The following is a 14,580-nucleotide window of genomic DNA, read 5'->3' on the forward strand; positions in this document are numbered from 1 at the left end:
ATTGCATTCTCCTACATCTAGAATTCAACCAAAATATCGAAATCTCGATTAAAATCGTCTAGAACGGCAGCTATGGCCAGAAATCGTTGCGCGCTTTGCCGCCTCCCAGCGGCACCGCCGTGAGTAATCACCTGGAAAAAAACGGTCGCTTGAAGCCGTGAGCGAGCAAGCGAGCCAGGTGCTCGTAGCGCGCTCCACAGTCGGCCGGCGGCCTCAAAGCTAAGCAAGCAAGCAGGCAGGCAGGCAGGCAGGCAGGCAGGCAGGCAGGCAGGCAGGCAGGCAGGCAAGCAAGCAAGCAAGCAAGCAGGCAACTTTGGAAATTACTGAAATATTGATCCTCGATAGCGAATTTGTCACTAAATTAAACTCTACAGTAGGCAGGCTGGCAGGCAGGCAGGCAGGCGAATTTGCCACTAACTTAGACTCTACAGCACAATATTTTTTTGTAATAAACTAAAAAAACATCTAACATCTAGATTGCATTCTCCTACATCTAGAATTCAACCAAAATATCGAAATCTCGATTAAAATCGTCTAGAACGGCAGCTATGGCCAGAAATCGTTGCGCGCTTTGCCGCCTCCCAGCGGCACCGCCGTGAGTAATCACCTGGAAAAAAACGGTCGCTTGAAGCCGTGAGCGAGCAAGCGAGCCAGGTGCTCGTAGCGCGCTCCACAGTCGGCCGGCGGCCTCAAAGCTAAGCAAGCAAGCAAGCAAGCAGGCAGGCAGGCAGGCAGGCAGGCAGGCAGGCAGGCAGGCAGGCAGGCAGGCAGGCAGGCAGGCAGGCAGGCAGGCAGGCAGGCAGGCAGGCAGGCAGGCAGGCAGGCAGGCAGGCAGGCAGGCAGGCAGGCAGGCAGGCAGGCAGGCAGGCAGGCAGGCAGGCAGGCAGGCAGGCAGGCAGGCAGGCAGGCAGGCAGGCAGGCAGGCAGGCAGGCAGGCAGGCAGGCAGGCAGGCAGGCAGGCAGGCAAGCAAGCGAGCAGGCAACTTTGGAAATTACTGAAATATTTATCCTCGAAAGCGAATTTGTCACTAACTTCAACTCTACAGCAGGCAGGCTGGCAGGCAGGCAGGCGAATTTGCCACTAACTTAGACTCTACAGCACAATATTTTTTTGTAATAAACTAAAAAAACATCTAACATCTAGATTGCATTCTCCTACATCTAGAATTCAACCAAAACATCGAAATCTCGATTAAAATCGTCTAGAATGCCAGCTATGGCCAGAAATCGTTGCGCGCTTTGCCGCCTCCCAGCGGCACCGCCGTGAGTAATCACCTGGAAAAAAACGGTCGCTTGAAGCCGTGAGCGAGCAAGCGAGCGAGGTGCTCGTAGCGCGCTCCACAGTCGGCCGGCGGCCTCCAAAGCTAAGCAAGCAAGCAAGCAGGCAGGCAGGCAAGCAAGCAAGCAAGCAAGCAAGCGAGCAGGCAACTTTGGAAATTACTGAAATATTTATCCTCGAAAGCGAATTTGTCACTAACTTAAACTCTACAGCAGGCAGGCTGGCAGGCAGGCAGGCGAATTTGCCACTAACTTAGACTCTACAGCACAATATTTTTTTGTAATAAACTATAAAAACATCTAACATCTAGATTGCATTCTCCTACATCTAGAATTCAACCAAAACATCGAAATCTCGATTAAAATCGTCTAGAACGGCAGCTATGGCAAGAAATCGTTGCGCGCTTTGCTGCCTCCCAGCGGCACCGCCGTGAGTAATCTCCTGGAAAAAAACGGTCGCTTGAAGCCGTGAGCGAGCAAGCGAGCGAGGTGCTCGTAGCGCGCTCCACAGTCGGCCGGCGGCCTCCAAAGCTAAGCAAGCAAGCAAGCAAGCAGGCAGGCAGGCAAGCAAGCAAGCAAGCAAGCAAGCGAGCAGGCAACTTTGGAAATTACTGAAATATTTATCCTCGAAAGCGAATTTGTCACTAACTTAAACTCTACAGCAGGCAGGCTGGCAGGCAGGCAGGCGAATTTGCCACTAACTTAGACTCTACAGCACAATATTTTTTTGTAATAAACTATAAAAACATCTAACATCTAGATTGCATTCTCCTACATCTAGAATTCAACCAAAACATCGAAATCTCGATTAAAATCGTCTAGAACGGCAGCTATGGCAAGAAATCGTTGCGCGCTTTGCTGCCTCCCAGCGGCACCGCCGTGAGTAATCTCCTGGAAAAAAACGGTCGCTTGAAGCCGTGAGCGAGCAAGCGAGCGAGGTGCTCGTAGCGCGCTCCACAGTCGACCGGCGGCCTCCAAAGCTAAGCAAGCAAGCAAGCAAGCAGGCAGGCAGGCAGGCAGGCAGGCAAGCAAGCAAGCAAGCAGGCAGTCAAGCAAGCAAGCAAGCAAGCGAGCAGGCAACTTTGGAAATTACTGAAATATTTATCCTCGAAAGCGAATTTGTCACTAAATAAAACTCTACAGCAGGCAGGCTGGCAGGCAGGCTGGCAGGCAGGCAGGCAGGCGAATTTGCCACTAACTTAGACTCTACAGCACAATATTTTTTTGTAATAAACTAAAAAAACATCTAACATCTAGATTGCATTCTCCTACATCTAGAATTCAACCAAAACATCGAAATCTCGATTAAAAAAGCAAGCAGGCAGGCAGGCAGGCAGGCAGGCAGGCAGGCAGGCAGGCAGGCAGGCAGGCGAATTTGCCACTAACTTTGACTCTACAGCATAATATTTTTTTGTAATAAACTAAAAAAACATCTAACATCTAGATTGCATTCTCCTACATCTAGAATTCAACCAAAACATCGAAATCTCGATTAAAATCGTCTAGAACGGCAGCTATGGCCAGAAATCGTTGCGCGATTTGCCGCCTCCCAGCGGCACCGCCGTGAGTAATCACCTGAAAAAAAACGGTCGCTTGAAGCCGTGAGCGAGCAAGCGAGCGAGGTGCTCGTAGCGCGCTCCACAGTCGGCCGGCGGCCTCAAAGCTAAGCAAGCAAGCAAGCAAGCAGGCAGGCAGGCAGGCAGGCAGGCAGGCAGGCAGGCAGGCAGGCAGGCAGGCAGGCAGGCAGGCAGGCAGGCAGGCAGGCAGGCAGGCAGGCAGGCAGGCAGGCAGGCAGGCAGGCAGGCAGGCAGGCAGGCAGGCAGGCAAGCGAGCAGGCAACTTTGGAAATTACTGAAATATTTATCCTCGAAAGCGAATTTGTCACTAACTTAAACTCTACAGCAGGCAGGCTGGCAGGCAGGCAGGCGAATTTGCCACTAACTTAGACTCTACAGCACAATATTTTTTTGTAATAAACTATAAAAACATCTAACATCTAGATTGCATTCTCCTACATCTAGAATTCAACCAAAACATCGAAATCTCGATTAAAATCGTCTAGAACGGCAGCTATGGCCAGAAATCGTTGCGCGCTTTGCCGCCTCCCAGCGGCACCGCCGTGAGTAATCACCTGGAAAAAAACGGTCGCTTGAAGCCGTGAGCGAGCAAGCGAGCGAGGTGCTCGTAGCGCGCTCCACAGTCGGCCGGCGGCCTCAAAGCTAAGCAAGCAAGCAGGCAGGCAGGCAGGCAGGCAGGCAGGCAGGCAGGCAGGCAGGCAGGCAGGCAGGCAGGCAAGCAAGCAAGCAAGCAAGCAGGCAACTTTGGAAATTACTGAAATATTGATCCTCGATAGCGAATTTGTCACTAAATTAAACTCTACAGTAGGCAGGCTGGCAGGCAGGCAGGCAGGCGAATTTGCCACTAACTTAGACTCTACAGCACAATATTTTTTTGTAATAAACTAAAAAAACATCTAACATCTAGATTGCATTCTCCTACATCTAGAATTCAACCAAAATATCGAAATCTCGATTAAAATCGTCTAGAACGGCAGCTATGGCCAGAAATCGTTGCGCGCTTTGCCGCCTCCCAGCGGCACCGCCGTGAGTAATCACCTGGAAAAAAACGGTCGCTTGAAGCCGTGAGCGAGCAAGCGAGCCAGGTGCTCGTAGCGCGCTCCACAGTCGGCCGGCGGCCTCAAAGCTAAGCAAGCAAGCAAGCAAGCAAGCAGGCAGGCAGGCAGGCAGGCAGGCAGGCAGGCAGGCAGGCAGGCAGGCAGGCAGGCAGGCAGGCAGGCAGGCAGGCAGGCAGGCAGGCAGGCAGGCAGGCAGGCAGGCAGGCAGGCAGGCAGGCAGGCAGGCAGGCAGGCAGGCAGGCAAGCAAGCGAGCAGGCAACTTTGGAAATTACTGAAATATTTATCCTCGAAAGCGAATTTGTCACTAACTTCAACTCTACAGCAGGCAGGCTGGCAGGCAGGCAGGCGAATTTGCCACTAACTTAGACTCTACAGCACAATATTTTTTTGTAATAAACTAAAAAAACATCTAACATCTAGATTGCATTCTCCTACATCTAGAATTCAACCAAAACATCGAAATCTCGATTAAAATCGTCTAGAATGGCAGCTATGGCCAGAAATCGTTGCGCGCTTTGCCGCCTCCCAGCGGCACCGCCGTGAGTAATCACCTGGAAAAAAACGGTCGCTTGAAGCCGTGAGCGAGCAAGCGAGCGAGGTGCTCGTAGCGCGCTCCACAGTCGGCCGGCGGCCTCCAAAGCTAAGCAAGCAAGCAAGCAGGCAGGCAGGCAAGCAAGCAAGCAAGCAAGCAAGCGAGCAGGCAACTTTGGAAATTACTGAAATATTTATCCTCGAAAGCGAATTTGTCACTAACTTAAACTCTACAGCAGGCAGGCTGGCAGGCAGGCAGGCGAATTTGCCACTAACTTAGACTCTACAGCACAATATTTTTTTGTAATAAACTATAAAAACATCTAACATCTAGATTGCATTCTCCTACATCTAGAATTCAACCAAAACATCGAAATCTCGATTAAAATCGTCTAGAACGGCAGCTATGGCAAGAAATCGTTGCGCGCTTTGCTGCCTCCCAGCGGCACCGCCGTGAGTAATCTCCTGGAAAAAAACGGTCGCTTGAAGCCGTGAGCGAGCAAGCGAGCGAGGTGCTCGTAGCGCGCTCCACAGTCGGCCGGCGGCCTCCAAAGCTAAGCAAGCAAGCAAGCAGGCAGGCAGGCAAGCAAGCAAGCAAGCAAGCAAGCGAGCAGGCAACTTTGGAAATTACTGAAATATTTATCCTCGAAAGCGAATTTGTCACTAACTTAAACTCTACAGCAGGCAGGCTGGCAGGCAGGCAGGCGAATTTGCCACTAACTTAGACTCTACAGCACAATATTTTTTCGTAATAAACTAAAAAACATCTAACATCTAGATTGCATTCTCCTACATCTAGAATTCAACCAAAACATCGAAATCTCGATTAAAATCGTCTAGAACGGCAGCTATGGCCAGAAATCGTTGCGCGCTTTGCCGCCTCCCAGCGGCACCGCCGTGAGTAATCACCTGGAAAAAAACGGTCGCTTGAAGCCGTGAGCGAGCAAGCGAGCGAGGTGCTCGTAGCGCGCTCCACAGTCGGCCGGCGGCCTCCAAAGCTAAGCAAGCAAGCAAGCAGGCAGGCAGGCAAGCAAGCAAGCAATCAAGCAAGCAGGCAGGCAAGCAAGCAAGCAAGCAAGCAAGCGAGCAGGCAACTTTGGAAATTACTGAAATATTTATCCTCGAAAGCGAATTTGTCACTAACTTAAACTCTACAGCAGGCAGGCTGGCAGACAGGCCAGCGAATTTGCCACTAACTTAGACTCTACAGCACAATATTTTTTTATAATAAACTATAAAAACCTCTAACATCTAGATTGCATTTCCTACATCTAGAATTCAACCAAAACATCGAAATCTCGATTAAAATCGTCTAGAACGGCAGCTATGGCAAGAAATCGTTGCGCGCTTTGCTGCCTCCCAGCGGCACCGCCGTGAGTAATCACCTGGAAAAAAACGGTCGCTTGAAGCCGTGAGCGAGCAAGCGAGCGAGGTGCTCGTAGCGCGCTCCACAGTCGACCGGCGGCCTCCAAAGCTAAGCAAGCAAGCAAGCAAGCAGGCAGGCAGGCAGGCAGGCAGGCAGGCAGGCAGGCAAGCAAGCAAGCAAGCAAGCAGGCAGTCAAGCAAGCAAGCAAGCGAGCAGGCAACTTTGCAAATTACTGAAATATTTATCCTCGAAAGCGAATTTGTCACTAAATTAAACTCTACAGCAGGCAGGCTGGCAGGCAGGCAGGCAGGCGAATTTGACACTAACTTAGACTCTACAGCACAATATTTTTTTGTAATAAACTATAAAAACTTCTAACATCTAGATTGCATTCTCCTACATCTAGAATTCAACCAAAACATCGAAATCTCGATTAAAATCGTCTAGAACGGCAGCTATGGCCAGAAATCGTTGCGCGCTTTGCCGCCTCCCAGCGGCACCGCCGTGAGTAATCACCTGGAAAAAAACGGTCGCTTGAAGCCGTGAGCGAGCAAGCGAGCGAGGTGCTCGTAGCGCGCTCCACAGTCGGCCGGCGGCCTCAAAGCTAAGCAAGCAAGCAAGCAGGCAGGCAGGCAGGCAGGCAGGCAGGCAGGCAGGCAGGCAGGCAGGCAAGCAAGCAAGCAAGCGAGCAGGCAACTTTGGAAATTACTGAAATATTTATCCTCGAAAGCGAATTTGTCACTAACTTAAACTCTACAGCAGGCAGGCTGGCAGGCAGGCAGGCGAATTTGCCACTAACTTAGACTCTACAGCACAATATTTTTTTGTAATAAACTAAAAAAACATCTAACATCTATATTGCATTCTCCTACATCTAGAATTCAACCTAAACATCGAAATCTCGATTAAAATCGTCTAGAACGGCTGCTATGGCCAGAAATCGTTGCGCGCTTTGCCGCCTCCCAGCGGCACCGCCGTGAGTAATCACCTGGAAAAAAACGGTCGCTTGAAGCCGTGAGCGAGCAAGCGAGCGAGGTGCTCGTAGCGGGCTCCACAGTCGGCCGGCGGCCTCCAAAGCTAAGCAAGCAAGCAGGCAGGCAAGCAAGCAAGCAAGCAGGCAGGCAGGCAGGCAGGCAGGCAGGCAGGCAGGCAGGCAGGCAGGCAGGCAGGCAGGCAGGCAGGCAGGCAGGCAGGCAGGCAGGCAGGCAGGCAGGCAGGCAGGCAGGCAGGCAGGCAGGCAGGCAGGCAGGCAGGCAGGCAGGCAGGCAGGCAGGCAGGCAGGCAGGCAGGCAAGCAAGCAAGCAAGCGAGCAGGCAACTTTGGAAATTACTGAAATATTTATCCTCGAAAGCGAATTTGTCACTAACTTAAACTCTACAGCAGGCAGGCTGGCAGGCAGGCAGGCGAATTTGCCACTAACTTAGACTCGACAGCACAATATTTTTTTGTAATAAACTAAAAAAACATCTAACAATTGAAAGCAGAAAGTTCAAATTAAGATTAAGGCGGACAAACTGCCTTTGCTCGAGTCTGCTTTAAATCATCACAAAGATTCTACTTTGTTGTATTTTAAAACCAAATGAATCAATCATAACTAAAAAGCAAACTATTTGGTTGAAAAATTATAAATGAAGACGCTTTTTACCCGGCCCAGCACAGTAGTTCCAATCACCAACGGCTGTCGGCTTGCTTGGTGGCACCCGTTGGTGATTGGAACTACTGTGCTGGGCCGGGTAAAAAGCGTCTTCATTTATAATTTTTCAACCAACTAGTTTGCTTTTTGCAAAATCGAATCAAATTTGCAACACGAATTTACCAAACGGCTTGACAGGGCTTGTTTGCGTTTTTTGCCGCAGAACTTTCTTACACTAGTGTGATCAATATTTCCTAACATGCTACCCTTGTTTAAAAATGAAACACCTTGTTTAAAAAATAAAATACACCTTGTTGAAAAAATAAAATACACCTTGTTTAAAAATAAAATTTTGACTAATTGTCAAATTGGAAAAATTTGCAACTAAAAAAAAATTAACAAGCGACATTCTGTTATTATTTATATAACAAAAGAAATGTGTTTTATCCATATTTTAAAGCAACATGTTGTTGATAACTTTATTCCTACATTACATATTTGTGCCAAACTAAACCATTCAAAAAATCGCTTAAAATATTTACATTTTCTTAACAAAGCATCAAAACCCCTGATTTTAACACATCTCTTGTTACTTCACATTATACAACAATGGGTCTATTGTCTCACCTATATGACGACAGGAATGACGACGTCCTTTTTCCTCGTGGTGTTTGACCTTGCCAAGGTCACCGACGCCTCGTACTTGCACCAATCAGAAAGCTCGAAGGCACGTGACACGACGAAGGCGACGCGACGCCGATATTTTATCGACGATATTTACTCTGACCTGGAAATCGCGCTCGTGGATTCACATCGCCCTCCTGCGGTTCTCCTCCAGTTCCTAATGATAATAATAATATTTTTTTTTAAATGGGGAGCAGCTTTAAATTTCTAAATTTGGTCGAGTTCAATTGGAACTAAAATAAGCCAGAAAGAACTTGTGAAGGACAGCTTTGTGGGGGACAGCTTTGTGGGGTACAGCTTTGTGGGGACAGCTATGTGGGGGACAGCTTTGTGGGGGACAGCTTTGTGGGGGACAGCTTTGTGTGGGACAGCTTTGTGGGGGACAGCTTTGTGGGGACAGCTTTGTGGAGGACAGCTTTGTGGGGGACAGCTTTGTGGGGGACAGCTTTGTGGGGTACTGCTTTGTGGGGGAGAGCTTTGTGGGGGACAGCTTTGTGGGGACAGCTTTGTGGAGGACAGCTTTGTGGGGGACAGCTTTGTGGGGGACAGCTTTGTGGGGACAGCTTTGTGGGGACAGCTTTGTGGAGGACAGCTTTGTGGGGGACAGCTTTGTGGGGACAGCTTTGTGGAGGACAGCTTTGTGGGGGACAGCTTTGTGGGGGACAGCTTTGTGGGGTACTGCTTTGTGGGGGAGAGCTTTGTGGGGGACAGCTTTGTGGGGACAGCTTTGTGGAGGACAGCTTTGTGGGGGACAGCTTTGTGGGGGACAGCTTTGTGGGGACAGCTTTGTGGGGACAGCTTTGTGGAGGACAGCTTTGTGGGGGACAGCTTTGTGGAGGACAGCTTTGTGGGGGACAGCTTTGTGGAGGACAGCTTTGTGGGGTACTGCTTTGTGGGGGACAGCTTTGTGGAGGACAGCTTTGTGGGGGACAGCTTTGTCGAGGACAGCTTTGTGGGGGACAGCTTTGTGGAGGACAGCTTTGTGGGGGACAGCTTTGTGGGGGAGAGCTTTGTGGAGGACAGCTTTGTGGGGGAGAGCTTTGTGGGGGACAGCTTTGTGGGGTACTGCTTTGTGGGGGAGAGCTTTGTGGAGGACAGCTTTGTGGAGGACAGCTTTGTGGGGGACAGCTTTGTGGAGGACAGCTTTGTGGGGACAGCTTTGTGGGGACAGCTTTGTGGAGGACAGCTTTGTGGGGGACAGCTTTGTGGAGGACAGCTTTGTGGGGGACAGCTTTGTGGGGTACTGCTTTGTGGGGGAGAGCTTTGTGGAGGACAGCTTTGTGGGGACAGCTTTGTGGAGGACAGCTTTGTGGAGGACAGCTTTGTGGGGACAGCTTTGTGGAGGACAGCTTTGTGGGGGACAGCTTTGTGGGGGACAGCTTTGTGGGGTACTGCTTTGTGGGGGAGAGCTTTGTGGTGGACAGCTTTGTGGGGGACAGCTTTGTGGGGGACAGCTTTGTGGGGTACTGCTTTGTGGGGGAGAGCTTTGTGGGGGACAGCTTTGTGGGGACAGCTTTGTGGAGGACAGCTTTGTGGGGGACAGCTTTGTGGGGGACAGCTTTGTGGGGACAGCTTTGTGGGGACAGCTTTGTGGAGGACAGCTTTGTGGGGGACAGCTTTGTGGAGGACAGCTTTGTGGGGGACAGCTTTGTGGAGGACAGCTTTGTGGGGTACTGCTTTGTGGGGGACAGCTTTGTGGAGGACAGCTTTGTGGGGGACAGCTTTGTGGAGGACAGCTTTGTGGGGGACAGCTTTGTGGAGGACAGCTTTGTGGGGGACAGCTTTGTGGGGGAGAGCTTTGTGGAGGACAGCTTTGTGGGGGAGAGCTTTGTGGGGGACAGCTTTGTGGGGTACTGCTTTGTGGGGGAGAGCTTTGTGGAGGACAGCTTTGTGGAGGACAGCTTTGTGGGGGACAGCTTTGTGGAGGACAGCTTTGTGGGGACAGCTTTGTGGGGACAGCTTTGTGGAGGACAGCTTTGTGGGGGACAGCTTTGTGGAGGACAGCTTTGTGGGGGACAGCTTTGTGGGGTACTGCTTTGTGGGGGAGAGCTTTGTGGAGGACAGCTTTGTGGAGGACAGCTTTGTGGGGACAGCTTTGTGGAGGACAGCTTTGTGGAGGACAGCTTTGTGGGGACAGCTTTGTGGAGGACAGCTTTGTGGGGGACAGCTTTGTGGGGGACAGCTTTGTGGGGTACTGCTTTGTGGGGGAGAGCTTTGTGGTGGACAGCTTTGTGGGGGACAGCTTTGTGGGGGACAGCTTTGTGGGGTACTGCTTTGTGGGGGAGAGCTTTGTGGAGGACAGCTTTGTGAAGGACAGCTTTGTGGGGGACAGCTTTGTGGGGGACAGCTTTGTGGGGTACTGCTTTGTGGGGGAGAGCTTTGTGGAGGACAGCTTTGTGGAGGACAGCTTTGTGGGGACAGCTTTGTGGAGGACAGCTTTGTGGAGGACAGCTTTGTGGGGACAGCTTTGTGGAGGACAGCTTTGTGGGGGACAGCTTTGTGGGGACAGCTTTGTGGAGGACAGCTTTGTGGAGGACAGTTTTGTGGGGACAGCTTTGTGGAGGACAGCTTTGTGGAGGACAGCTTTGTGGGGGACAGCTTTGTGGGGGACAGCTTTGTGGGGTACTGCTTTGTGGGGGAGAGCTTTGTGGAGGACAGCTTTGTGGAGGACAGCTTTGTGGGGAACAGCTTTGTGGGGGACAGCTTTGTGGAGGACAGCTTTGTGGGGGACAGCTTTGTGGGGGACAGCTTTGTGGAGGACAGCTTTGTGGGGGAGAGCTTTGTGGAGGACAGCTTTGTGGAGGACAGCTTTGTGGGGGAGAGCTTTGTGGAGGACAGCTTTGTGAAGGACAGCTTTGTGGGGGACAGCTTTGTGGGGGACAGCTTTGTGGGGTACTGCTTTGTGGGGGAGAGCTTTGTGGTGGACAGCTTTGTGGGGGACAGCTTTGTGGGGGACAGCTTTGTGGGGGACAGCTTTGTGGGGTACTGCTTTGTCGGGGAGAGCTTTGTGGTGGACAGCTTTGTGGGGGACAGCTTTGTGGGGGACAGCTTTGTGGGGGACAGCTTTGTGGGGTACTGCTTTGGGGGGGAGAGTTTTGTGGTGGACAGCTTTGTGGGGGACAGCTTTGTGGGGGACAGCTTTGTGGGGTACTGCTTTGTGGGGGAGAGCTTTGTGGTGGACAGCTTTGTGGGGGACAGCTTTGTGGGGGACATCTTTGTGGGGGACAGCTTTGTGGGGACAGCTTTGTGGGGGACAGCTTTGTGGAGGACAGCTTTGTGGGGTACTACTTTGTGGGGGACAGCTTTGTGGGGTACTGCTTTGTGGGGGAGAGCTTTGTGGTGGACAGCTTTGTGGGGGACAGCTTTGTGGGGGACAGCTTTGTGGGGGACAGCTTTGTGGGGGACAGCATTGTGGGGGACAGCTTTGTGGAGGACAGCTTTGTGGGGACAGCTTTGTGGGGGACAGCTTTGTGGGGGACAGCTTTGTGGGGGACAGCTTTGTGGGGGACAGCTTTGTGGGGACAGCTTCGTGGGGACAGCTTTGTGGGGGACAGCTTTGTGGAGGACAGCTTTGTGGGGACAGCTTTGTGGAGGACAGCTTTGTGGGGGACAGCTTTGTGGGGGACAGCTTTGTGGAGGACAGCTTTGTGGAGGACAGCTTTGTGGGGACAGCTTTGTGGGGGACAGCTTTGTGGAGGACAGCTTTGTGGGGACAGCTTTGTGGAGGACAGCTTTGTGGAGGTTTGACAGCTTTGTGGAGGACAGCTTTGTGGGGGACAGCTTTGTGGAGGACAGCTTTGTGGGGGACAGCTTTGTGGGGACAGATTTGTGGAGGACAGCTTTGTGGAGGACAGCTTTGTGGGGGACAGCTTTGTGGAGGACAGCTTTGTGGGGGACAGCTTTGTGGAGGACAGCTTTGTGGGGACAGCTTTGTGGAGGACAGCTTTGTGGGGGACAGCTTTGTGGGGGACAGCTTTGTGGGGTACTGCTTTGTGGGGGAGAGCTTTGTGGTGGACAGCTTTGTGGGGGACAGCTTTGTGGGGGACAGCTTTGTGGGGGACAGCTTTGTGGGGGACAGCTTTGTGGGGGACAGCTTTGTGGAGGACAGCTTTGTGGAGGACAGCTTTGTGGTGGACAGCTTTGTGGGGGACAGCTTTGTGGAGGACAGCTTTGTGGGGACAGCTTTGTGGAGGACAGCTTTGTGGGGGACAGCTTTGTGGGGACAGCTTTGTGGAGGACAGCTTTGTGGGGACAGCTTTGTGGAGGACAGCTTTGTGGGGACAGCTTTGTGGGGGACAGCTTTGTGGAGGACAGCTTTGTGGGGGACAGCTTTGTGGAGGACAGCTTTGTGGGGACAGCTTTGTGGAGGACAGCTTTGTGGGGGACAGCTTTGTGGGGAAAGCTTTGTGGAGGACAGCTTTGTGGGGACAGCTTTGTGGGGGACAGCTTTGTGGGGGACAGCTTTGTGGGGACAGCTTTGTGGAGGACAGCTTTGTGGGGACAGCTTTGTGGAGGACAGCTTTGTGGGGACAGCTTTGTAGGGGACAGCTTTGTGGTGGACAGCTTTGTGGGGGACAGCTTTGTGGAGGACAGCTTTGTGGGGACAGCTTTGTGGAGGACAGCTTTGTGGGGGACAGCTTTGTGGGGGACAGCTTTGTGGGGGACAGCTTTGTGGGGGACAGCTTTGTGAAGGACAGCTTTGTGGGGGACAGCTTTGTGGGGGACAGCTTTGTGGGGGACAGCTTTGTGGGGGACAGCTTTGTGGGGGACAGCTTTGTGGGGGACAGCTTTGTGGAGGACAGCTTTGTGGGGGAGAGCTTTGTGGGGGAGAGCTTTGTGAAGGACAGCTTTGTGGGGGACAGCTTTGTGGAGGACAGCTTTGTGGGGGAGAGCTTTGTGGGGGAGAGCTTTGTGAAGGACAGCTTTGTGGGGGACAGCTTTGTGGAGGACAGCTTTGTGGGGGAGAGCTTTGTGGGGGAGAGCTTTGTGAAGGACAGCTTTGTGGGGGACAGCTTTGTGGAGGACAGCTTTGTGGGGGAGAGCTTTGTGGGGGAGAGCTTTGTGAAGGACAGCTTTGTGGGGGACAGCTTTGTGGGGGACAGCTTTGTGGGGGAGAGCTTTGTGAAGGACAGCTTTGTGGGGGACAGCTTTGTGGAGGACAGCTTTGTGTGGGACAGCTTTGTGGGGACAGCTTTGTGGAGGACAGCTTTGTGAGGGACAGCTTTGTGGTGGACAGCTTTGTGGGGGACAGCTTTGTGGGGGACAGCTTTGTGGGGGACAGCTTTGTGGGGGACAGCTTTGTGGGGTACTGCTTTGTGGGGGAGAGCTTTGTGGTTGCCAGCTTTGTGGGGGACAGCTTTGTGGGGGACAGCTTTGTGGGGGACAGCTTTGTGGGGGACAGCTTTGTGGGGGACAGCTTTGTTGGGGACAGCTTTGTGGGGTACTGCTTTGTGGGGGAGAGCTTTGTGGTTGCCAGCTTTGTGGGGGACAGCTTTGTGGGGGACAGCTTTGTGGGGGACAGCTTTGTGGGGGACAGCTTTGTGGGGGACAGCTTTGTGGGGGACAGCTTTGTTGGGGACAGCTTTGTGGGGTACTGCTTTGTGGGGGAGAGCTTTGTGGTGGACAGCTTTGTGGGGGACAGCTTTGTGGGGGACAGCTTTGTGGGGGACAGCTTTGTGGGGGACAGCTTTGTGGGGGACAGCTTTGTGAGGGACAGCTTTGTGGAGGACAGCTTTGTGGGGGAGAGCTTTGTGGTGGACAGCTTTGTGGGGGACAGCTTTGTGGGGGACAGCTTTGTGGGGGACAGCTTTGTGGGGGACAGCTTTGTGGGGGACAGCTTTGTGGGGGACAGCTTTGTGAGGGACAGCTTTGTGGGGGACAGCTTTGTGGGGGACAGCTTTGTGGTGGACAGCTTTGTGGGGGACAGCTTTGTTGGGGACAGCTTTGTGGGGTACTGCTTTGTGGGGGAGAGCTTTGTGGTTGCCAGCTTTGTGGGGGACAGCTTTGTGGGGGACAGCTTTGTGGGGGACAGCTTTGTGGGGGACAGCTTTGTTGGGGACAGCTTTGTGGGGTACTGCTTTGTGGGGGAGAGCTTTGTGGTGGACAGCTTTGTGGGGGACAGCTTTGTGGGGGACAGCTTTGTGGGGGACAGCTTTGTGGGGGACAGCTTTGTGGGGGACAGCTTCGTGGGGGACAGCTTTGTGGGGGACAGCTTTGTGAGGAACAGCTTTGTGGGGGACAGCTTTGTGGGGGACAGCTTTCCCCGCCATGACGTCACCTTTAGGTTTTTGTTCGAGTTGCACTCAAGGGTTTTTCCCACCAGCGACACGTGGTTAATCAGCGAAAACAATGTGACGTCAGTTTTTTTTCTACTTTGTTTCATGTGCAACGACCTTTGAAGAAGTCGCACTAAACAAAACTATAAGAAAAGTTCTGACGTTACCTGGAACAAA

The sequence above is a fragment of the Ascidiella aspersa genome, chromosome 5 (assembly GCF_963924565.1).
Source record: "Ascidiella aspersa chromosome 5, kaAscAspe10.2, whole genome shotgun sequence".
In the NCBI taxonomy this organism is placed as follows: Eukaryota; Metazoa; Chordata; class Ascidiacea; order Phlebobranchia; family Ascidiidae; genus Ascidiella; species Ascidiella aspersa.